Source organism: Amblyomma mixtum, chromosome 7 (genome assembly GCF_055824585.1).
Source record: "Amblyomma mixtum isolate Tamu chromosome 7, ASM5582458v1, whole genome shotgun sequence".
Lineage (NCBI taxonomy): Eukaryota > Metazoa > Arthropoda > Arachnida > Ixodida > Ixodidae > Amblyomma > Amblyomma mixtum.
In genome coordinates this window covers 141,084,459-141,108,317 of record NC_143018.1, presented here as the reverse complement: position 1 = coordinate 141,108,317, position 23,859 = coordinate 141,084,459, and the positions used below count along the sequence as shown (strand labels likewise).

The following is a 23,859-nucleotide window of genomic DNA, read 5'->3' as shown; positions in this document are numbered from 1 at the left end:
AATCTGTAATTAAAGCATAGAATAATTACTCTAATTCGGTAGTTAAGCTAACAAACAAAAAAGAAATGATAAAGAGAGGCAAAGAGGGGCGACGAGTGCCGAGGAGGCGTCAATACTTTCGCATTCTCCCAATGCTGGTCACCGCAGTGATCTATAATGTTTTGCTACATCCATCTTTGCTAAACCGGTTGAAATTTTGGGCTTTTCATGCTAAGGGAGGAGAGGACAGGATGACGACGGCTTGAAAGTGAGAGAAATGCTAAACCTTTTGTAAATATTTTGTTTTTCAGCTCACATATTTAAAATATATTGCCCGTATATCTCAATCAGGCATGGTGATTGTGTTTATACATTTCTTCCTCCACGAACATGCAGAACTTTCCTTATTTTATGCGTCGTAGTCACAATTCTTTTCTTTTTTGATATGCCTCGGTTTTCATGAGATTTTTTTCTATTGCGCAAAGAGTCGGTGAATTCATCCGGAATTGCTTAACCAGCACTGGCGCACACCAAATTCCGGATATGTTAACCTTGCTTCCATTGCTCTGAATGCGATTGTATTTGTACCACATGCTTTACGTAAATGCCGCTTCTGTGACCAACTTTTCCACGGATCAGCCCTAAGTTGTCAACCTATCGGTGCATGCAATAACACAAACAATCCCGGCTAGATAATAAATGAAACCACTTCTACTAATTACTCATTTACCTTTGATTAAGTAACTTTTATTATAACGGCTTTTTTCCCGAAAGGAAATTGCAGCAGGCGACCGTTTTTTTCCGCAGAAATATATTATGTCGTGGTACAAAACAAAATATACACCATTTGTTACCTCCTAATCACCAGGTCGAGTGAATTAAGTGTAGATTAGTATAAATGCAGACATTGGTCTCATGCACTGTATCCGAAAAAAAGCTTTCAACCTGCACGTCGCAACTGCTCAGTGCAGCTATCGGTGTCAGTTGTATGTATCGTGTTGAACGCAGTCAGGACATTGCAGACCGTGAGCAAGGGGAACAACGAGAGCGTTTATTCATCAGTCACTTATAGTAGGGTGTGCTTTCCTTTAGCTGAAAGCATGCATACTGTGGACTTCATGCATTCATGCATTTTATCGCGCGGCCCGTGCAACGCTCAATACGATACATTCTCCTTGCTTGCCAAAGAAACCGTACGCATCGCACTGCAAAAGAGCTCAACTGATCAGAGCTCATGCTATGGAACCGAATAGGCTTGTGAAGGTTGGTAACTCATTGCAACAGCGTAATTATAGCGCGGTAAACAACACAGGACAAAGACGAGACGGGACAAGCCCTAACTTTCAACACAGCGGGTTTATTGCAGATCAGGAGCATATATACACTACAGATACAGCAGAAAGAAAACGGAGTGTCTAGCGTTCCGTCCAGACGGAACATTTGCTGCTGCTGCAGTTCCGTCCAGACGGAATATTTACTGCAGCTAGAGTTCCGTCCATACAACAGACAGTTTTAGTTTCACGTACACAGAAGCTTCACGTAAGTAAAACGCTTACGTGTCACCAGTGCTCATGCGCAGAATGTGAAGTGTCTGTGTGGGTCGCACGGACGTATACGTGAGATTCGGATCTTTGCGTTGCGGTCTTCACGTTGCTTGCGTACGTGGCGTTGGCAAGATGGCGGCGCCCTGCCCGCCCTCTTCACAACGATAACAGCTTCGTCGCTAATCCCTCGACGTGTTATCGTGCTGTAAACTGCTGTATTTGCCTTCAGTTGGTCCATTCTTGCTCTCGCATGAAGTTTTAGGTGAGAACTAGCTTCTGTTTTCCAGATAGAAATCCGTTTCAGCAGCTTCTAAGCCTGACGGAGAAGCGTTTGTGGTCGTCATAGCAACGAGTGTGCCACGGTCTCGCGAGACCGCGCGAAGCTCAGAACCTCGCGGGAAATCGCGAGACCCTTGGCATAGTCAGCAGGAAAAACAAAACTCTGCACGTTTTGGCTCCACACGCAGACGTCGTCAACAAGAGTGGGACACCAGCGCGCCTTCGCTTCTCGAAAAGCGATGATTTAAATATGATGCGGGACGTGAAGGAATGCAATCTCTTTGAAGATAACAGGCAACATACAGTTCGGTGGGATCAAATCGCTCAACATTTGTCAGAAGAAAGGGGGAAAGTGTTTACCGCCCGCACTGTGGCTTGGCCTGGCTCTGCTCCAAGCGGCTCGACTAAGCAAAATTAGTTTTCTTTATCTGTACTAGATGGCGCGGCACAACATGGTAGCGCATTTTTTAGGTTCTATGGTAGATATACACAGTTTGCGTCCCGTACGCGTAGCTAAAACTGTACTAAGCGACACGAGCGTACGCTACGTAGACTGCTCACGTTTACGTGCGTGAAGGTTCTACGTACGTAAAACTAAAACTGTGTAATGTGCTTACGGTCCATACCACACAAAATGGGTGATTTCTACCCACATAAAGAATTTCTTTGCCTCTGGAATAACCAGTTGACAAAGCTGTGTCCAGATGTTCTCTCTACGCATGTATACGGCACCAAAATATCTGTCCGCGTACTGCGTTTAGTTACATCCTCGAAGGTATAGCTTCCGTGCATGCGTGCAGGATCGGGAAAATGACACTGTTAGAAGCAGAGTGCAGAAACTCCTCGCGAAGTGATGTGAAGCCCTGTCGCTATTTGTGCTGCAAGATGACGTAGTGCGAAAAAGACTAAGACGTACACAAACGGTCAACAAGCATTATGCAAACGCGCCAACAAACCCAAGCCAAAACTCGATCTATTGCCATTTCTCACTGACTGCTTGGCAAATAAATGCAGCAGAATATCCTGTCACACATTGGGCGGAACACGATTGCCACTTTTTTAAATGGACTTGCAAAAGTCGGCAAGCAAACTGGTTTCCAGATCCCTAACGCCAGCTTTAATTCCGTCTTGACATAACTCTTGTGGAAGATAATGCTGGACGGAACTGTACGGTGTCAGATACAGTTCAGTCTGGACGGAACCCCATCGCTACATGCATTTCCGTCTGGACGGAACTTTGGAGCAAGTCGTAGTTCCGTCTGGACAGAACTCTAGCGCAAATTGTAGTTCCGTCTGGACGGAACTCTAGCGCAAATTGTAGTTCCGTCTGGACGGAACTCTAGCCACAGCCAGTCACAGGCCAGTCACAGCCAGTCACAGGATGCTCATCAACCTGCTAACTTTCCAGGTCCTGACGTTCTGGATCCCGGAAAGTGCCCTCCCTTCGGCCTTCTACAAACCACCTACCGGATTCTTCCGCTCACGAGAAGCGAACGCCCCTTCAACCAGATATTTCCCGCCTCAAGTGAACACCACCAGTCACCCGCCACCCACAGCGCATTTCCGGCTCTCTGCCCGGCAACCATGGCATTCACCGACGTCATCAATCACGGGACCTGATCGCTGGCTACTTAACCGTCAGCAACCCGCCAGCTGCTTGGGGCATGACACCGCCAGTCACAGGATGCTCATCAACCTGCTAACTTTCCAGGTCCTGACGTTCTGGATCCCGGAAAGTGCCCTCCCTTCGGCCTTCTACAAACCACCTACCGGATTCTTCCGCTCACGAGAAGCGAACGCCCCTTCAACCAGATATTTCCCGCCTCAAGTGAACACCACCAGTCACCCGCCACCCACAGCGCATTTCCGGCTCTCTGCCCGGCAACCATGGCATTCACCGACGTCATCAATCACGGGACCTGATCGCTGGCTACTTAACCGTCAGCAACCCGCCAGCTGCTTGGGGCATGACACCGCCAGTCACAGGATGCTCATCAACCTGCTAACTTTCCAGGTTCGTTACCTCACATTTTGTAAAGAATTAAGGAGTGATGATAGATTCCTTGTTGCGGTGTCGTGCCCCTACGACTTGAAGCGCTTTTTTATCAGTCTTCTCCATATTTGCTGTACCACGTTTGCCTTTGATTTCCTATGCCAGCTTATGTTATTGCTGTCCGGCGATGTCGAAGAGAACCCTGGACCTCCCTCTAATAGCGACGACATTGAAATCCAGGAAGCCATCAAGCGCTTAGAGATCAGCCTTACAGCGATACACGCTGAGCTTGAGCAAATTAAATTGATTCAAAATGCACAAGAGAAGCGGATATCTGACTTTTTAAATAGCACAAATAATTTTGATGCAGATAAACAAAGTGTCTCGGGCAATGTATTCGACGCAGGAGTGTCACATAAGCTGGAACGTGAAATAGCCGCCTTGAAAGCAGCAAGCGTTGACACCAGCAATCGAATGCGCAGGGCAAATCTTTTGTTCTTTGGGATCAACGATTCCTTCAATGAGCAATGGAAAGATTCCGAGGAAAAAGTTCTTTCGCTCTGTGAAAACAATCTAGACCTAAAACTTGATCCTTCATGCATAGAGCGTGCACACCGTCTTGGTAATTTTTCAACATCAAAAAAGCGCCCTGTAATCGTAAAATTCGCTCATTTCAAGACAAAAGAAACCATACTGAGTTGCGGACGTAAGCTCAAAGACACAGATTTTGCAATTAGAGAGGACTTCGCAGCTCCCACGCGGTTTGCACGCTCAAAACTGTTGGCTTTCATCCGGCCGCTGAAATGTGCATTTAAGCTCAGCTTTGATAAACTGTACGTAGGAAGCAAGTGCTACTTTTATGACCCCGCATCTGATAGTGTCAAAGAACACACCATGCCTCGCCCCACACGTCACAACGCCGCACCACCCGATAGCATCCATGACAATGGTAATTGACGTACTGCCACACAACCCACCCGGGCTCCCTTCAGCACTCGGCCGCGCTCTTTTCTGGATTTAAACATCACATTTACTAACATACGAAGTGTAATGCCGAAACGTGAAGAACTTCTCTGCTTTATCGAGGACAGCAATACAGACATCATTCTACTCACTGAAACGTGGCTACACCAGGACATATACGACCACGAAATTTTTCCCTCCAACGCTAACTTAACACTATATCGTCGCGACAGACAGGGCAAAAGAGGAGGAGGAGTACTTCTAGCCGTGAAAAGCACCGTATCATCATCGCTCATTAGCCACGACGATATCATAGAACTGACGTGGCTCTGCGTACAATGTACAGGTATCAAAACAGTTTTCGGTATCTGCTACCGTCCTCCTGGAAATAGCCCATCATTCTGCAATTCCCTTCGCCTTTCACTGACATCGATTCGGAGCAAGCTACCCAACGCGCCTATCTTTCTTTTTGGTGACTTTAACTATCCGACTATCAACTGGCCTCTGCTATCAGAACCTCACAAATCACAATCAAACGAAGCAAAACAGTTCCTTGATTTAGTTCTAGATTTCAACTTACATCAGGTAATAACATGCCCAACAAGAGGCGACAATACACTGGATCTTTTACTGACATCTAATCCAGACGACATTAAAAGCATAAACATATTACCGGGCTTCAGCGATCATAGCCTACTTCATATATGCATCTCATTACCTATCAAAAAGAGATCCCCTACCCAAAAGCTTATCACTGATTATAAGAGAGCGGACTTTGAAGCAATTAACCGGGAACTTGAACAGTTTTATGAACACTTTAGTACTATATACTCATCTCGCTCTGTCAACACGAATTGGGAATTATATAAAAACATGATACTTAATTTACAAGCTTCTTACATTCCCACCGTCCTTATAAAGACTGATTTAAACAACCAATGGTTCAACAACCGTCTTAAAAGCCTCCTTAACAAGAAAAAACGGCACTACAGGCACGCGAAACTAGTTAATAGCTGCACGGCATGGGAGCGATACCGTCTTAGTGCAAATAATTATGTTAAAGAATTGAAGGCGTCTAAAAAGAAATTTTTTTCTTCTGATCTGCTATCAATATTACAGTCAAACCCAAGTAAATTCTGGCGAATTCTTTCCCCCAAAAGCCATACTAAGCAGTTCGAACTCTCAGGAGATGATGACCAACCGGTCGAGGTAGAACAATGCGCGACGGCTCTTAACAAGTATTTTTCCTCAGTGTTTTCTTCCACTAACGCTATTGTTCCTTCCATGCATGAGTTTCCAGTGACTTCAATGCCAGAAATAGAAATTAATGCCGATGGAATAGCCAACTTAATTAACTCCCTCAAAATATCGTCGTCAGCTGGATGTGACCAAATTAGCACCAAAATGTTAAAGAATACTACCGCAATATCAAGTAAAATACTATACCTGTTGTTCTCACAGTCCCTAAGTACCGGCGAAGTTCCTCACGATTGGAAAAAAGCAAAAATAATTCCTATTTACAAATCAGGAGATCGGTCAAAACCAAACAACTATCGACCAATTTCGCTCACCAGCATCCCGTCCAAACTCCTTGAGCACGTTATAGCATCAAATTTAATCGCTCATCTTGAATCACTAAATTACTTTTACCCGCACCAACATGGCTTTCGAAAACTACTATCATGCGAAACACAGCTCGCCGAATTCACTCACGACATCCTTCAGTACATGGACAATCGCCTACAAATTGATGCCATCTTTCTCGACTTTTCTAAGGCATTCGACCGTGTTCCGCATAATCATCTGCTAGCTAAACTTGCTTTACTTGGAATCCCGCAAACATTACTTATCTGGCTCGAGCACTTTCTTAAAGGGCGCGTGCAATTTACATTCGCCAACTGTTGCAGCTCATCGCATACTGACGTCACATCAGGTGTCCCCCAGGGCGCAGGGTTATCACCGTTGTTATTCTTAATCTACATAAATGATCTCCCATCTAACACAATAACCAAACTTCGACTTTTTGCGGATGACTGCGTCGTTTATAACATCATCCATGCCCCTGAAGACACCATTAATCCACAAAATGATATAGACACAATTGCATCATGGTGTGAAAAATGGCACATGCCACTTAACCTAGACAAATGCCAACTCATGTCCTTTTCTCGTAAAAAAACCTCTATTAACTGCACATACCATATTAATTCAACTCCCATTGCCCGAACTTCCTCTTACAAATACCTTGGCGTTCACCTTTCTTCATCCTTGTCATGGGTCACTCATATTAATTCAATATGCTCCCAGGCCTCACGCACTCTTGGTTATCTGCGACGGAACCTAACATCAGCACCACCTGAAATCAGACAACTAGCTTATCAGACATACGTACGCCCAAAGCTTGAATACGCCTCATCCATCTGGAACCCTTCACAAGCATACCTTACAAATGAATTAGAAGCCGTTCAAAATCGAGCTGCACGGTTTATCATGTCAAAGTACTCGCGTGATAGTAGTGTCACTGCATTAAAACGAGCCCTTTCCCTCCCAAGTCTCCAATCACGTCGCATCGTATCACGCCTATGCCTCCTTCATTCCTTTTTCTACCGCCCTATTAACAGGCACCCTTTGCTGCAGCCGCCATCAAGAATATCCCCTCGCCTAAACCACACTCATCCCATAGCTCCCATGAAAGGCCGCACATCAGCTATGAATGATTCATTCTTTCCAGATGCAATAGCCCGATGGAATGCCCTGCCTGATAATATTGCTTCTTGCACAGATCGAGCAATTTTCCGCACTTTATTAGCGAATCACCTGTGTCTTACGTGATGTATTCGGCTTCATCAAATAATCTGATCAAGTGTTACTGTCTCCTTTAATGTTTTTTTTTTGCTCTGTTTCGTTTCATTGCTTTTTGTTTTTGTTTTTGTTGAGCTGGTACTATATGTTACACACTGTTCTTGCCCCCGCCTTATGTAATGCCCACGGGCCCTTAAGGCTTCAATAAATGAAATGAAATGAAATGAAAAAAAGAAGAAACATGAAGGAACACAACAAAATGCAACATGCCGTCATGCTATGAACTCGAGCTCTTTCTTCGATAACGCCACAGACGGTCTGCTGACGATTAATCTCCCGACCGTGCTATCGCACACGCTTCCTTGATTTCTCTAGTTAGTTCGTTATGGTGCCAATGCAAAATGACTGTCTTGTCGAACAGGGGGTTGCAAGGCGGTACTGCGTCACATTTTTTACAATGGGCCACCAAATGGCCGTCTGTGGCGATGTTGCCAACTTTAATGTTGTGCTCTAAGAGGCGCACATTCAAACACCTACCCGTTTGCCCTATGTACAGCCGACCGCATGAAAGGGGAATTTCGTATACCACCCCTTTCCTGCAAGGCACGTAGGCATTTCTGTGCTTAATTCTGCACTCAGGTTTCCGCGTTCTGGTAGGGCAGCTATTTTTGCTCGCACTCAAAAGCTTTTTAGGTGCCGTGAAAACTACTTTCACTCCACAACGCACATTGTACACTTGGCCTTTCTTCACTCTCTTCGTTTTCTTCTGAACCTTGTTCCTTCATTTCCCTCGCCGCCAATGCCGAAGTTCAAGCTCGTGCCCTTTCTTTCTGCATTCGTTCCAAGATTCTCCCCCCAGCAATACGGACGCTGTTTGGTGGCTTCCCACCTTCGGTCAACCATGGTGCAAGGCTGGGCAAGATCTTCCGTGCCGAGTGGCACAGACAGGCTCGGTTCTACCGTGACTGTTTGCACGCTTACATACGAGCACACCAAAAATGGCGAGAGTTTTCCAGATTGCTCGACCACTCTACAGAGGCATACTGGCACCTCGTTTTGGGCAGACTTCGTCTCCTGGTACCTCGTGGAAGACGGTGAGCCACTAATAACCAGATCCACACCTTCGGCGACATTGATCTTCCGGAAGACGTCAGCAGGACTCTGAGCCTTGGTCCAAAGTTCGCTGTCCAGCCAAGGAAAGATACAGCGGAACTTCTCACCTGTGCCCGAGAAGTAGCGAGACGTGCGCCAGTGGATGATAGTGATTCCTGCGTTTCCCAGGGTGTCAGTGTTCTCTTAAAATACGGACAGGAGCGCCTAGATGTGCGACTCAGACGACTGGAATCTGCCCTTCAGGAACACGACCTATGTGTACTGCCAGCGGATAAAGAGGGCGGTTTTAAGGCAGTCAATTATGTCTTCAAGGCAACTCCACGGGTTTCGCTGAAGAAGGTCAAGTCGCGAGCGAAGAAGTTGTGTGAGCAGCTCAATCTGATCAACGTTCTGAAGCAAGTAAAGAGCATTGACATTGACATTCTGGACATGTTTTTTTCCGCTAAGACCCACAAAGTGGAATGTCCTTTTTGGGTCATCGTTTCTGAGTCAGGTACGTGGCAGAAGTGCGTGGCGAAGTTTCTGCAAGGGCACCTGAAATTTCTTAATGTGGTTGACCCTTTCTTGACTAAAGATTCTTCTGCAGTTGTTGACTATTTCAGATCTACTGACAACAAAAATTTCACAGCTTTTTCTGCTGATATCAAAGACTTGTTTTATTCTTTGCCGCATAGTGGTCTCCTGTCCTGTGTCCAGACTGCAATTGACGAGTGTGGTGCCGTTGATTTCCAGAACGCCTGTGGCATGAGTACGGGGTTTTTTTTATAGCTTTTATCTTTGTACTTGACGTCAACGTTTGTTGCCTTTGACAACAACATTTACCTGCCAAAGCAGGGGGGTTGCATCGGTTCGTGTTTTGCACCTATTGTGAGCGAACTGTTTCTAGCTCACTGCGACAAGGCTCTTTTTGAACGGCTAGATGAACTAAGGATTTTTAAAATTTGAAGTATGTTGATGATTTTTTAATTGTTTTAGGTGGACCTGTTTTTATTGACCCGAATGTATCACGAATTTGAGGTTCTTTTAATGCATGCTTTAGGCCCCTAACGTTTACTCATGAGTTGCCGGCACAGGACAGCATTAGGTTTTTAGATCTGAGGCTCCGTTTCAACCACGATCATGCCTGCTGGATGTATGAGCCTAGAGCCAACAAGCCTCCTTTGCCTTACAGCTCTGCTCATTCAAATTTGGTAAAGATGGGCATTGTTCTTTCCTTCATGTCGAGCGCTCTCTGCGAGTCATGAGAACATGCTGTGGAAGAAAGTGTACAAAAGCAGGTAGAACGTTTGGAGGCGGCGAGTTATCCCAAACATGTCATTGTCTCTGTCGCTGAAGGCCTGCATCGCAGAAGTAAAGTTGTGTCACACATGAGCGACGATCAGAGAGCGGAGGAGAGAAGGAAAATGGAAGAAAACAGAAAGAAAGAAAAGGTAGCCATGATTCTCTACCTGCATAAGGTCTCGCACAATCTAAGGAAGGTAGGGCAACGTTCTGGAGTGAAAGTTGTTCTGACGCCAACTAAAAAGCTTTTGAATGCGAGCAGAAATAGCTGCCCTACCAGAACGCAGAAACCTGAGTGCAGAATTAAGCACAGAAATGCCTACGTGCCTTGCAGGAAGGGGGTGGTGTACAGCCGACCCCTTTCATGTGGTCGGCTGTGCATAGGGCAAACGGGTAGGTGTTTCAATGTGCGCCTTTTAGAGCACAACAATAAAGTTGGTAACATCGCCACAGACGGCCATTTGGCGGCCCATTGCAAAAAATGTGACGCAGTCACCATGTGCCATAATCACCATGTGCAGAATATTTGACCGCCGTCATGAATAAACAAGAGTTTACCGTGAGTTGGCACAAACTGGCTCTTCGAGACTGGAGGACAAGACCAGCCACCGAGAACACTCACGCTTTCGGGGTGCTCAGGGGCAGGATACATATAATTTTCTCAGCAATACATGAGAGCCATGGTCGCTCGCTCTGAGCCACCTTCCAACATTTTCTCACGCGAATCATTTCAGCGCAGGATTTACTTAAAAGTGCGTCACATCCCGCATTGATTTCTATGGTCCAGTGCTCTGGATCACTAGAATGGTGTCGTGCTAAGGATGTCAAAGCGTCGTTAGGGCACGTGTCACATTCAGTCGGCTTAACGACGTCGCATTCCTTGATATAGCAACGCCCCTGCCTTAATATGTATTCAAGTTCCAATATACCTCTTTGTGCAACAAACCCTTGAACAGCTTTTAAATTTTGAAATCTAGGATCAAGAAGCGATGCCGCAACCATAACATCGGTAAGAGGGAACCTATGTTCAGATCTCTTCAGCATCTTTTTCATTTCTTGAGTTCGCTGTTCCTGGACATGTCGTCTTGCTGTGAAGCAAGAAGCCAGATTCGAATAACGACGAGCACATTAAATGTGCTACATTTTTGCTGCGAAAGCAGCTCTATCGCGCATTTAAACTTTCTCAGGAATTGCGCATTCTCTTGCGCATTCGAATTGCGCATTCTGCAGCCAGACACCAGTCTGGCTGCAGGAAACGGGCCATCTAACGAAGCCAACAACTTCACAAGAGCAAACTTATTAGCGGTGGGGCGCTCAAGCATTTTCAGCTAAATATGTTGTTTTTGTTGACATTTCTAATCCCTTACATGAGCAAAAGTAGTATACTTAAGAAATAGTGCGACAATTCTCTGCAATGGCGTCTGTCTAAATGCTTCAAATCTAACGAGTCAAGAAAGTCACCACCGGCTGTAACTACCTCTTACATCTGATAAGGCATGATGTCCCTCCATTGCTTTTTTGTTTGAAGTATCCTTCTAAGGTCTTGCAAAATATCGTAGTACCAATTTAATAAATAAAAAACAAAAGCAGCGCAAAATCGCAGACAGACCGCCCCGCACAAGCTGCGCAAATACGAAGAGAGAGGAGAAATTTCATTTTTTTTAGTGGTGTGTTCTGGGAAACCTCAAACTTCCGCTATGTGCAGGCTGCCAGTGGCAAGACGAGCTACGCGGTTTTACAAGCTCCGCTTTTTACACTATCAGCTCCGGATGTGACAATGCCTGGCAGGGGCAACCGGGTTCGCAGGCGCCTTGATAATCGTCGGCGGTGTCCGCCCATTTCCGCCCTTTCACTTTGGCGGACAGTTGAAAGCAAGGCTGAGCTCCTTGCTTGTCCCATGTCTTTGAATGTGCGACGCCTTCATTGCAGTCGCATTCATCGAAAAAGGTACGGCGCTCCATTATGTTTGGCTTTTGTGTTCCATGCTTAGAGTTCGAAGGAATCCTATGTTCATCTCTACAGTATTGTTCACGTATTGCATTATTCATGGCACGAGCTTTTCTAGTGAGGTACCTGAAAACTGCAAATACTTGCCTTCTGAAAGAATGCACCGGCATCATAACACAAGGCTATATTTTTATTCGCATTTCTGTCTTCTTGCTAGAACTGATTGCAAACGTGTCAGTGATTAGCCGTCTGTGTGCGCGTCGGGTTTCGACTTGGTGTGGCCCTTTCAATAATTAACGCCTCTGAATTGTGCCCAGTTGTGCACCGAGAAATAGTTGACTGCAAAGAACGCTGCTCCTTTCTGCATGGCTGGCAGCATCAGAAAGTATTTATGTCTATTTTCTCGCAATAAATGGCATCATGTTTGTACTTCGGAATTAGCGCTATTTGACATGCACATGCACATGCACATGCGCGCCTACTGAATTTAACGTCTAGGATATGGCACGGTTGACACTTGCAATTTGTGTCTATTTCTGAAATAAATCTTTGGCAAAACCACATGAAGAAATGCAGTTATATCTACAAAGGAAATGACAGGATTGACGTAAACAGACTCTAAGATTATCGGCATAATTTTATAGCAGAGCTCTGCGTAGAATAGAAGAAATCCCATGGACAAAATCAAGTCGGCTAGTTCGTGCATTGAGCAGAAAACCTAAGTTCATTCATGGCAACCCGTGCAATTGCACCCAAGTTAAACTGCCCACTGCAGAAGTACCAGAGCAAGGAGTGGATCTCACTATACTGAATTTCCCGGAGTAACATAATAGGGGCTCAAACGCACAAGAGCTCAAAGTAATTGTGTTTGTGGAAGCCTTTACCCGCAAAACGCCGGCAGTCCTATAGGGGGGTTGATGATCATGACGCGGTTTTACATATCACAGTGTTAAGAAAAATAGTGCCCAAAGAAGTACGTACACAAGCGTTCATACGCATCAGGATTCAACGTAATTGTGTTTGTGGAAGCCTCTTTCTGCAGAAAACGACAGCAGTCTTGTAATGGGGTGGATGATGATGACGCGGTGTTACATATTGCAGTATTAAGAAAAAGTATGCCGAAAGAAGTACTACGTACACAGGTGTTGATGCGCATGAGAGCACAACGCAAATGTGTTTCTGGAAGCCTTTTTCCGCGGAAAACGCCAGCAGTCTTGTAGTGGGGTGGATGATGATGACGCAGTGTTACATATCGCAGTGTTAAGAAAAAGTGTCCCGAAAGAAGTACAGGGTCGTCCAAAAGTTCCCAGGCCGCAGGGTCTGCTTTAGAGCGCTATAGTTGGGCAGCTACGACACCCCTGGAGCGAAAAATCTCTGTAGAGGATAGTAGAAGTACTATTCTCCCCTCTGAGAACCTTGATGTCTTTGATGCTATCGTAAGTGGCAGTATACGCCGCTTGAAAGCAGACCCTGTGGCCTGGGAACTTTTGACGGACCCTGTACGTACACAGGTGTTGATGCGCATGAGAGCTACACGTAATTGTGTTTGTAGAAGCCTTTTTTTCCGCATAAAACGCCAGCAGTCTTGTAGTGGGGTGGATGATGATGACGCGGTGTTGCATATCGCAGTGTTAAGAGAAAGTGTGGTGAAGAAGTACGTACACAGGTGTTCACGCGCACGAGAGCTCAACGTAATTGTGTTTGTGGAAGCCTTTTTACGCAGAAAACGCCAGCAGTCTTGTAGTGGGGTGGATGATGATGACGCGGTGTTACATATCGCAGTGCTAAGAAAAACTGTGCCGAAAGCAGTACGTAAACAGGTGTTCATGCGCACGAGAGCTACACGTAATTGTGTTTGTGGAAGCCTTTTTTCCGCATAGAACGCAAGCAGTCTTGTGATGGGGTGGATGATGACGACGCGGTGTTACATATCGCAGTGTTAAGAAAAAGTGGGACGAAAGAAGTGCATACACAGGTGTTCATGTGCACGAGAGCTACACGTAATTGTGTTTGTGGAAGCCTTTTCCCCCATAAACGCAAGCAATCTTGTAGTGAGGTGGATGATCGTATCGCGGTGTTACATATCGCAGTGTTAAGAAAAGGTGTGCAGAAGAAGTACGTACACAGGTGTTCACGGGCACGAGAGCTCAGCGTAATTGTGTTTGTGGAAGCCTTTTTCCGCAGAAAACGCCAGCAGTCTTCTAGTGGGGTGGATGATGATGAAGTGGTGTTACATATCGCAGTGCTAAGAAAAACTGTGCCGAAAGAAGTACGTAAACAGGTGTTCATGCGCACGAGAGCTACACGTCATTGTGTTTCTGGAAGCATTTTTTCCGCATAAAACGCCAGCAGTCTTATAGTTGGGTGGATGATGATGACGCGGTGTTACAAATCGCAGTGTTAAAAAAAGTGTGCCAAAGAAGTACAGCCTTTGTCAAAAGTTTAGAGCCCAGGGGGTTTGCTTCTAAGCACTATTGTGGCGCTCCTGTAGCACCAATGGAAGTCCTACGCACCGGAGGGAGCGGGACCAAAAATCTTCTTACCTTCAGGAGATTTGGGACGCTGAGGACGCATTACGAGTAAAGCAATATGGCCCAGAAGCAGACCCCCTGGGCTCTAAACATTTGACAAAGGCTGTACGTACACAGTGTGTTGATGCGCATCAGAGCTCAACGTAATTGTGTTTTCGGAAGCTTTTTTCCGCAGAAAACGCTAGCAGTCTTGTGGTGGGGTGGATGATGATGACGCAGTGTTACATATCGCAGTGTTAAGGAAAAGTGTGCTGAAGAAGTACGTACACAGGTGTTCATGTGCACGAGAGCTACACGTAATTGTGTTTGTGGAAGCCTTTTTCCCCATAAACGCAAGCAATCTTGTAGTGAGGTGGATGATCGTATCGCAGTGTTAAGAAAAGGTGTGCTGAAGAAGTACGTACACAGGTGTTCACGCGCACGAGTGCTCAACGTAATTGTGTTTGTGGAAGCCTTTTTTCGCAGAAAACACCAAAAGTCTTCTAGTGGGGTGGATGATGATGGCGCGGTGTTACATATCGCAGTGCTAAGAAAAAGTGTGCCGAAAGAAGTACGTACACAGGTATTCATGCGCACAAGAGCTCGACGTCATTGTGTTTGCGGAAGCCTTTTTCCGCAGAAAACGCCAGCAGTCTTGTGGTGGGGTGGATGATGATGACGCAGTGTTACATATCTCAGTGTTAAGAAAAAGTGTGCCGAAAGAAGTACGTACACAGGTATTCATGCGCAAGAGAGCTCAACGTAATTCTGTTTGTGGAAACCTTTTTCCACAGAAAACGCCAGCAGTCTTGTAGTGGGGTGGATGATCATGACGATATTTGACATATCGGAGTGCTAAGAAAAAGCGTGCCGAAAGAACTGCGTGCACAGGTGTTCATGCACACGAGAGCTCAATGCAATTGTGTTTGTGGAAGCCTTTTTCCGCAGAAAACGCCAGCAGTCTTGTAGTGGGGTGGATGATGATGACGCGGCTTTACATATTGCAGTGCTAAGAAATAGTGTGCTGAAAGAAGTAAGTACACAGGTATTCATGCGCACAAGAGCTCAACGTCATTGTGTTTCCGGAAGCCTTTTTCCGCAGAAAACGCCAGCAGTCTTGTAGTGGGGTGGATGATGATGACGCGGTGTTACATATCGCAGTGTCAATAAAAAGATTTCCGAAAGAAGTGCGTACACAGGTGTTCATGCGTACGAGAGCTCAACGGAATTGTGTTTGTGGAAGCCTTTTTCCGCATAAAACGCCAGCAGTCTTGTAGTGGGGTATAAGGTGTAGTGGGTTATAAGTGTGGCGTAGTGCCGGTATAAGGTGCCGTCGTGGAGCACAAACAAACGAAGGGAAGGGTCATGGCGATCGGCGCGGAGGCGATTGATAATTTCGCGAAGCTGAGGGTCCTGACGTTGCTCACGGCGAATGTTAGAAAAGTCAGAAATAGAGAGCACGCAATCGTCATTGTCACATTCAGGTTGGCTTGGCGGGTCGACTGGATGACGGGACAGGCAATACGCGTCTCGATGCAACTGGCCAGACTTATAAACTAGTACTGAAAAATTGTACTCCTGAAGGCGCAAGTCCCAACGTCCATGGTGACCAGTAGGGTCTTTGAGTGTAGAAAGCCAACACAGTGCGTGGTGGTCAGTGGCTGCTGTGAATGACCGCCCATACAAGTAAGGACGGAACTTCGTAATGGCCCAGACTAGGGCTAAGCACTCACGTTCAGTGATGGAATAATTCTGTTCGGCCGCAGAGAGGGGTCGGCTGGCATAGGCGATGACGCGAGGGAAGTCGAGCTGACGTTGTGCGAGAACGGCACCAATTCCATGACCACTTGCGTCGGTGCGTACTTCTGTGGGTGCTGATGGATTGAAGTGAGCCAACACTGGCGGACCGGTGAGAATGGCATTAAGAGCGGCGAAGGCGGCCGATTGTTCGTGGCCCCAGGAACAGGAGACTTGTTTTTTCAGAAGCTGCTTGAGTGAGCGGGCGATTTCCGCGAAGTTTGGTACAAATCACCGGAAGTATGAGCAAAGTTCGAGGAAGCTACGCACGTCGCTCCTAGATTTCTGTATAGGAAAACCACTTACAGCGCGAATTTTGTCGGGGTCCGGCTGGATGTCATGGGTGTTGACCAAATGGCCTAGTATCTTGAGTTCTCGGCGGCCAAAGCTACACTTCTTGGAGTTCAAATGAAGGCCAGCTCGTCCGAAGACGCCAAGAATAGCCGAAATACGATGAAGATGGCCCTCAAAGGTTGATGAAAATACGATGACGTCATCGAGGTAGCACAGACATGTGGTCTATTTGAACCCGCGTTGTAAGGAGTCCATCATGAGCTCGAAGGTCACAGGGGGGTTACATAAGCCGAAAGGCATCCCCTTTAATTGATAGAGTCCATCTGGGGCGACGGAAGCCGTCTTCTCACGATCTCTTTCGTCAATAGAGATCTGCCAATATCCAGAATAGAGATCGATGGAGGAGAAGTAGTTGGCACCATGCAGGCAGTCGAGGGTGTCATCGATCCTAGGAAGAGGGTGCACGTCTTTCTTTGTTATCGTATTTAGGTGTCGATAATCTACGCAAAACCTCCATCTGTTGTCTTTCTTTTTGACAAGTACTACCGGAGACGCCCAGGGGCTGCTGGAAGGCTCAATAATGTTGCTGGCCAACATTTTGTCCACCTCTTCCTGAATGATCTGGCGTTCGGAAACAGCAACTCTGTAAGGCCGTCGTTGAACAGGGCGGGCGTCTCCAGTATCGATGCGATGTGTGACGACGGACGTTTGGCCCAGGGATCCGTGACCGAAATGAAAAGTCGCTGTATGACCGCAAAAAGACGGCAAGGGCACTGGCATATTCGGGACGCAGGTCAGAGGCAACCATGGCTGAGGTGCGGTCCTCCGGATATGTGACGGGACAGGTTGTGCAGGTACCTCGGCGTGACGGTCAGACAGCTCTGCAGAAATAGTAAATCTGGACAAAGGTGACAGCTCGGCAAGGAAAATGCCCTCCGGGAGAACTTGCGAAGACACGCTGAAGTTGAGTACGGGAATGTAGGTGAGGTTGTTCTCGACGTGCACAATGTTATCAGGTAGGACGATGTTGTGTTGTAGAGTGACGTCGGTGATGGGGTTGACAACGTAGTCGCCGTCAGGAAGGGAGGGAAAAGGTGACATGGGCACGTATACTGCCGCCTCGGGAGGTAGGCGAGTAAATGTACTGGAGCGCAGGAGAGGCTGGGAATGGTCAGCACTAGGGCCGTGAACACAATGGGGCAGGGCTCGGCGCAGAAGTCCGGAGGAACAGTCGATGAGAGCGGAATGGGCTGTTAAGAAGTCTAGGCCTAAAATGACGTCTTGAGGACAAGTAGTAATGACGACGAAGAGCACAGGGACGTGGTGGCCGGCGATGCTAACGCGCGCAGTGCACATTCCGATGATGGTATAGTGTTTCCATCAGCAACACGAACTGTAGAGGTGTTAGCGGGCGTAAGAACTTTTTTGAGGCGCTGGCGGAACGACGAACTAAGGACTGAAATATGGGCTCCAGTGTCAATGAGAGCGCTCACAGGGACTCTATCTTCGAGGGCATTTATCAGGTTGCGGCGTGGTGCGATGGTCGAAACACAGCACCTCCACCAAGGTGTTACGGGGTAGTTCCGCTTGGGATTGCAGAGAGCGAACACGGAAGACAAGGCTTTCAAACAGCGGGCGTTTTCTGCAGGTACCAGCTGACACTGCTCGACCGTCGTCTTCTCCAACAACTCACGAGCTTCTTCTTCTTCCTTCCTTATGCGCATATCAGCGCATGCATCGCCTAATGTAACCATATGGTCGATTTCCGCGGCGCCTTCACCAGCGCGGCAGGCGAACGCCGGGTGAGCCCCAAAGCAACGGCGGGTCAGGGCCAGCTCGAGGTGGTTGTAAAGAAATTACGTTATTTAGAGTTGTTACTTCCAGCAGCAACTCAGGATTGGCTAACGATCCTCAAAAATGATATATTTTCACAAATCGCCATCCCATGGCTTATTATTTGTATCAAGAACAAATTTCAGCTCATTTTTCAGACGCCAGCGGGGGGATTTAGACTGGACGGCCGACTGGCCAGCCCAAGGGGATAAAGACCGTATTTTAAGGCAAAAGCCTTTAATGCCTCATCGTTGTGGACAGAAGGCTATCCGCCTCACCCTCCACGCGGACCCCGTCCACCCAACACGGCTAGGGTATTCCGAGACATGGAATACGTGTCCGGACTTAACCTTCAGTCGCAACATACGACACGCAGACTGGCTCAACCCGAGGAGACCCTCGGTAGCGACCACTGCATCCTTAACACTACTCTATGCATACGCCCTCTCAAGCGTCCCAGAACACAAGCCCGTATCCCAGATTGGACGAAATTCAGGCAAAATTTTCACTCACTTGATAATACACCCATTTCCGAGCAAGGATACCTAGCATGGTCCCAACAGCTGCTGACACACCTTTGCTCGCATGAAACTCAGATCCAGCTCTCAGAGGCGGTCACGGACGTGGATAACCACCTTCTACACCTCTTGGAAGCTCGTCGCAGCCTCGTCCGCCGTTGGCGACGCCAAAAACATGACAGAAAGCTTAAATCTCGAATTGCCGAGCTTAACCCGAAAGCGGCAGAGTACGCGGCCCAACTCGCCGACTCCAACTGGGTGGATAGATGTAGCACGGCCGCGCCTCAAATGTCCAGCCGCAACACGTGGCGTCTCTTTCGAGCCCTTATCGACGCAACCCAAACACGAACCGAAACACAGAAATATTTGGAGGCGAGCCTTGCACGCTTTCCCTGGCCACACAACTAAACTGGCACAGAAACTTCGGGACCAGTATCTGTGTAGAGACCAAGAACCCCGTGGATCTGCGTACTCTTATGCAGGCAAAGAGAACACGGAGTTGGATCAACATTTCCTGCTCCATGATCTGCGGGCGGCTGTCGCCAAAATGAAACGGGGCACTGCGCCAGGAAGGAATAAGGTTACCGTCAAACTTTTGCCGAGCCTGCCCGACTTGGCATACCAGTCCCTCCTCGACTACATCAATGGAATTTGGCGCGGGGACACCACCCTGCCAATGGACTCGAAAACGGCTCTGGTCACTTTCATCCCTAAAACAGGCAAACCAGTAGACACAGATAATCTCCGCCCCATCTCTCTCACCTCTTGTGTGGGCAAACTAATGGAGACGATGGTGCGGGATCGGTTATCTGCATATCTTGAACACAAACATGTCTTTGCGAGCACCATGTTCCGATTCCGCCCACACAGATCCGCATAGGATGTATGTGGTGTTCTTCCGTGCAAGCAAGAACCACGAAGTTGCAGCAAAGTGCGTCGACGGAATTTCTTTATTCCATCTAACAAAGTTACTGGCGAGTGTCAGCAGAGCTCAGCCGACGTCAATGACAAGCTAGGAAGAAGTGCCGCGACAGTGCTCGGTGCCGCGGTATATAAGCCCTTATCAAAGGGGCGTGTCCCAGTAGCGCGCGTGTTGCTATCGGTAGGCGCGCAGCCACTACACTCCCACGTTCTTATTTTCATTCGGGTACATGGAAATGAAACACGAAAACATCGTAGTTCATGGCACATAGCGGTCTGGAGGGCGTCGGTGCCTCTCAGGATAACGGCGCTCTGTCGTGGCTGGCAGAGGAGATGAATCTTGCTGCACCGCCGTCGTCGCTGGATGCGGCTGCTCGGAGTCATGCTGTTCAGGCGCAGAACTCGAGTTCATGCTCATAGCCTGAATGATGTGGTTCTGGTGACGGTTCCAAACAAACACACCTTGAGTGGTTTCCACTCGCAGTCTGTACGATACAGGTCCAGTTCTTGCCACCACAGTCGCAGGTAACCACTTTTCATCGCGTCTGAAATTTCTCACCAGAACACCATCACCCACAGCAAATGCACGTGTACGCTGCTTGCGACGCACTGTCTGGACGAACTGTATTGTCGCAACATTCCGCTGCAGCGATGGCTTGACTGCGTCCAGTCGGGTGCGCAGCTGCCGCCGTAACAAAAGAGTGGCCGGCGCCTCGCCCGTGGTCGTGTGTGCAGTGTTCCTGTAAAAAAACAAAAACTCCCCCAACGTTGTGCTTAAGTTTGCGGCGGTACTTTTACGTAATGCCACTTTCAAGGTTTGGACAAATCGTTCCGCTTGTCCATTACTGCTGGCATGGTAGGCTGATGTGCGCACATGCCACGTGCCAATGCTTTTAAGGCAATTTGATAAAGCAGCCGAAATTAATTACGGGCCATTGTCTGACACCACCACTTCGGGGTAACCAAACCTGCAGAAGATTTCGTGTAGCCGGTTTACAGTGCTTTCTGCGGACGTGTCACGCATCTGACACACCTCAGGCCACTTGGAGTGAGCGTCGACCACAACCAAGAACATGACAGTCTTGAAAGGTCCTGCAAAATCGATGTGCATACGTTCCCATGGTCTGGTTGGCCATGCCCACGGGTGCAAAGGAGCAGGGCAAAGCATTGTGCGCTGCGTTAGACATGGATTCCACGAACGCACATGAGTTTCAATGTCGCGATCGATTCCTGGCAACCACACGTAGCTGCGTGCTAGTTCTTTCATTCTAACAATGCCAGGGTGTCCCTGGTGCAATTCTTCGAGCATTTGAGGCTGGCATTTGAGGCGAGGAATAACAATACGCATTCCAAGAATGAGGCATCCTAGTTGCAGAGAAAGTTCACAGCGCCTGTGAAAGAATGGCTTCATTTCTTCAGCCCCGCCGCGGTGGCTCAGTGGTTACGGCGCTCGGCTGCTGACCCGAAAGACGCGGGTTCGATCCCGGCCGCGGCGGCTGAATTTCTTGAAGGCGAAATTCTAGAGGCCCGTGTGCTGTGCGATGTCAGTGCACGTTAAAGATCCCCAGGTGGTCGAAACTTCCGGAGCCCTTCACTACGGCGTCTCTCATAGCCTCAGTCGCTTTGGGACGTTAAACCCCAATAAACCAAACCAAATCATTTCTTCACTCACGACTCTCTCAGGCCAGCCGTTCATTACGTGCTGCCTGACTTGTCTTAGAAGTGAATCTCGGCTCGTTTCACGTGCCACCTCACGATAGTCAGTTGGCAGGGACTGCATGCGTAGGAGATAAAATTGCTCATTCGAGCGTTCTTCGCAGTCACTTAGCAAAGGCAAACGAAATAAGCAATTTGCGTCGGCGTTTTCAGACGACGGTTTATACTTCAAGCTAAAATTGTTAGCAAACAGAAGTACAGCCCACCGTTGTAGTCTAGCTGCGGCAATGGTTGGGATTCCCGTCTTGGGACCGAATATTGTCTGCAAGGGCTTGTGGTCCATAACAAGAACAAACGAACGCCAAAAACGTAGCAGTAGAAACGCTTGACGCCAAAAACTAGAGAAAGTGCCTCTTTTTCCAACTGACTATAATTTATTTCTGGTGGAGATAGTGTACGCGAAGCGTACGCCACCGGATGGCATTCACCGTTTGGCTGCACATGAGAGATGACAGCTCCTATACCGCATGCCGATGCATCACACGACAACTGTAGCGGTGCACTGGGGTCGTAGTGCGTAAGAACCGGTGGTTGTGAAAGCAGCTTCTTGATGTCCGAGAACGCTGTTCGCACTCGTCATTCCAGGCCCAGGGGACATCGAGCCGTAGCAATCTGTTGAGAGGAAAAACAACGCTCGATAGGTTGGGAACAAACTTGCCGTAGTAGTTTATCAAGCCCAACAATGAACGCAACTGTTGCTTATCCGTAGGACGAGGAGCCTTAGCAATAGCTTCTAGCTTGTCAGTAGCTGGTTCTACTCCGTGCCTGCTAATGACATGGCCCATGTACTGCAGCTTGTCTTTGAAAAATTCGCACTTTTCCTTCTTTGTTCTGATGCCTCTCTGACAACCGTTTCAGTACCGCCTCCAAATTCTTCAGATGCTCCTCTTCCGTCCTAACGGTGACCATTATGTCATCGATGTAGCAAGTAACTCCGTCAAGACCCTTGAGGACGTTGTCCATGATCTTCTGAAAGATCGCGGGTGCTGAGGCTATGCCGAAAGGCAAACGATTAAGCACATACAAGCCTTTGTGCGTATTCAAAGTCAGGTAGGCTTTCGACTCTTCGTCCATCTCTACTTGCTGATAAGCCCTATTTAGATCGATTTTCGAGAACTTTTGACCTCCTGCCAATGCTGACAAAAATTCATCCAACTTTGGAAGCGGGTAAGTCTCCACATCTAAAATCGGGTTCAGCGTGAGTTTGTAATCGCCAAAAATTCTAATTGACCCATCGCGCTTCACTACGGGACCAATTGGCGTAGCGTACTTGCTACTGGCGACGCGAGAAATGATTCTCAACTTCTCCAGCTTTTGTAGTTCAGCCTCTACCCCTTCTGCAAGAGCGAAAGGTACACTCCGTGCCTTCAGAAAACGGGGCACTTGGCCATCCTTGAACCGGAGGCTTCCCTGCTCTCCCTGTATGGTTCCTAGCTCGTCCTTGAACAGGTCTTCGTTTTTTCGTAGCAGAGTTTCTAATGCTGCCAGCGGACTGCCTGACGTAGCGGACACCTTGCAAAGGCGTTGGAAGCCTGCCCAATCCAGCCTGATATGCTGTAGCCAGTTGTGACCTAAAAGTGGTGTCCCGCTTTGCGGTAGAATGTACAGCGGCAGTAAAGCCTCTTGGTTGTTGTGGCGCACGAGCACGTCTATTACGCCAACAGGTTTTAGAGTTTCCCCTGTGTACGTCTTCAGTTGCATCTTTGTTCGCTGCAAACGTATACCGGGAAAGTACACTTTGGCCTGACGATGCCACATGACCGATACTGCTGCTCTAGCGTCAAGCTCCATTTGCAAGGTAGTTCCTTCCACATTAACGTCTCCCATTATGGGCGGTGTCCGAGTAATGCCGACACTGTTCAGCTCCGTTAGGTCGGGCTGGGCGTTGCACTCAAGAGCGCGCATGCACTGCTTCCCTCCTTTCGATTCTGTCCTTGTTTTGCACATCTTGCGTATGTGTCCTCGGCGGTTACATTCGAAGCAAATAGCTCTTAAGTGTGTACATGCTTGTGCGTCATACTTGGCAGAACCACAACGATAGCATGAATGGGCCTTTTCGCGAGTGCTAGCGTGCTTGTTCTTTTCCTTTCCACCATGCATTCGGTGAACTTGTTCACCACTGTCTGATAAGTCATGAGCCGTCCCTGTATTGTTCATTGCGGCTTCAGAGGCCAATGCGCGCTCAACTGCCTTGTGAAACGTTAAGTGCTTGTCTTCGACGAACAGCTGTCTTTGAATTTCAATTCGTCGCATGCCACAAACAAACTTGTCACGAAGCGCATCGTCGAGAAAAGAACCGAAATCGCAGGTTTGAGCCAGCCTGCGTATCTCTTCTACAAACTGGGCTATCGCTTGCGTTTGCCGCTGCG

General features: G+C 47.8%; 1 protein-coding gene across 2 annotated transcripts in view; it reads left to right on the top strand.

Moving 5' to 3' along the window:
- Positions 1-11,811: 11,811 nt before the first annotated feature.
- The window catches only part of LOC149337730 (protein CTLA-2-beta-like), a 62,237-nt gene continuing 50,189 nt past the window's right edge, over positions 11,812-23,859 (top strand). Inside the window, exon 1 of one of the 2 annotated variants that reach the window (XM_089554937.1) lies at positions 11,812-11,901. The gene's annotated coding sequence lies outside the window, so the exon portion shown is untranslated. The remainder of the gene's footprint in view (positions 11,902-23,859) is intronic. The other variant, XM_089554938.1, reaches the window with a different exon arrangement.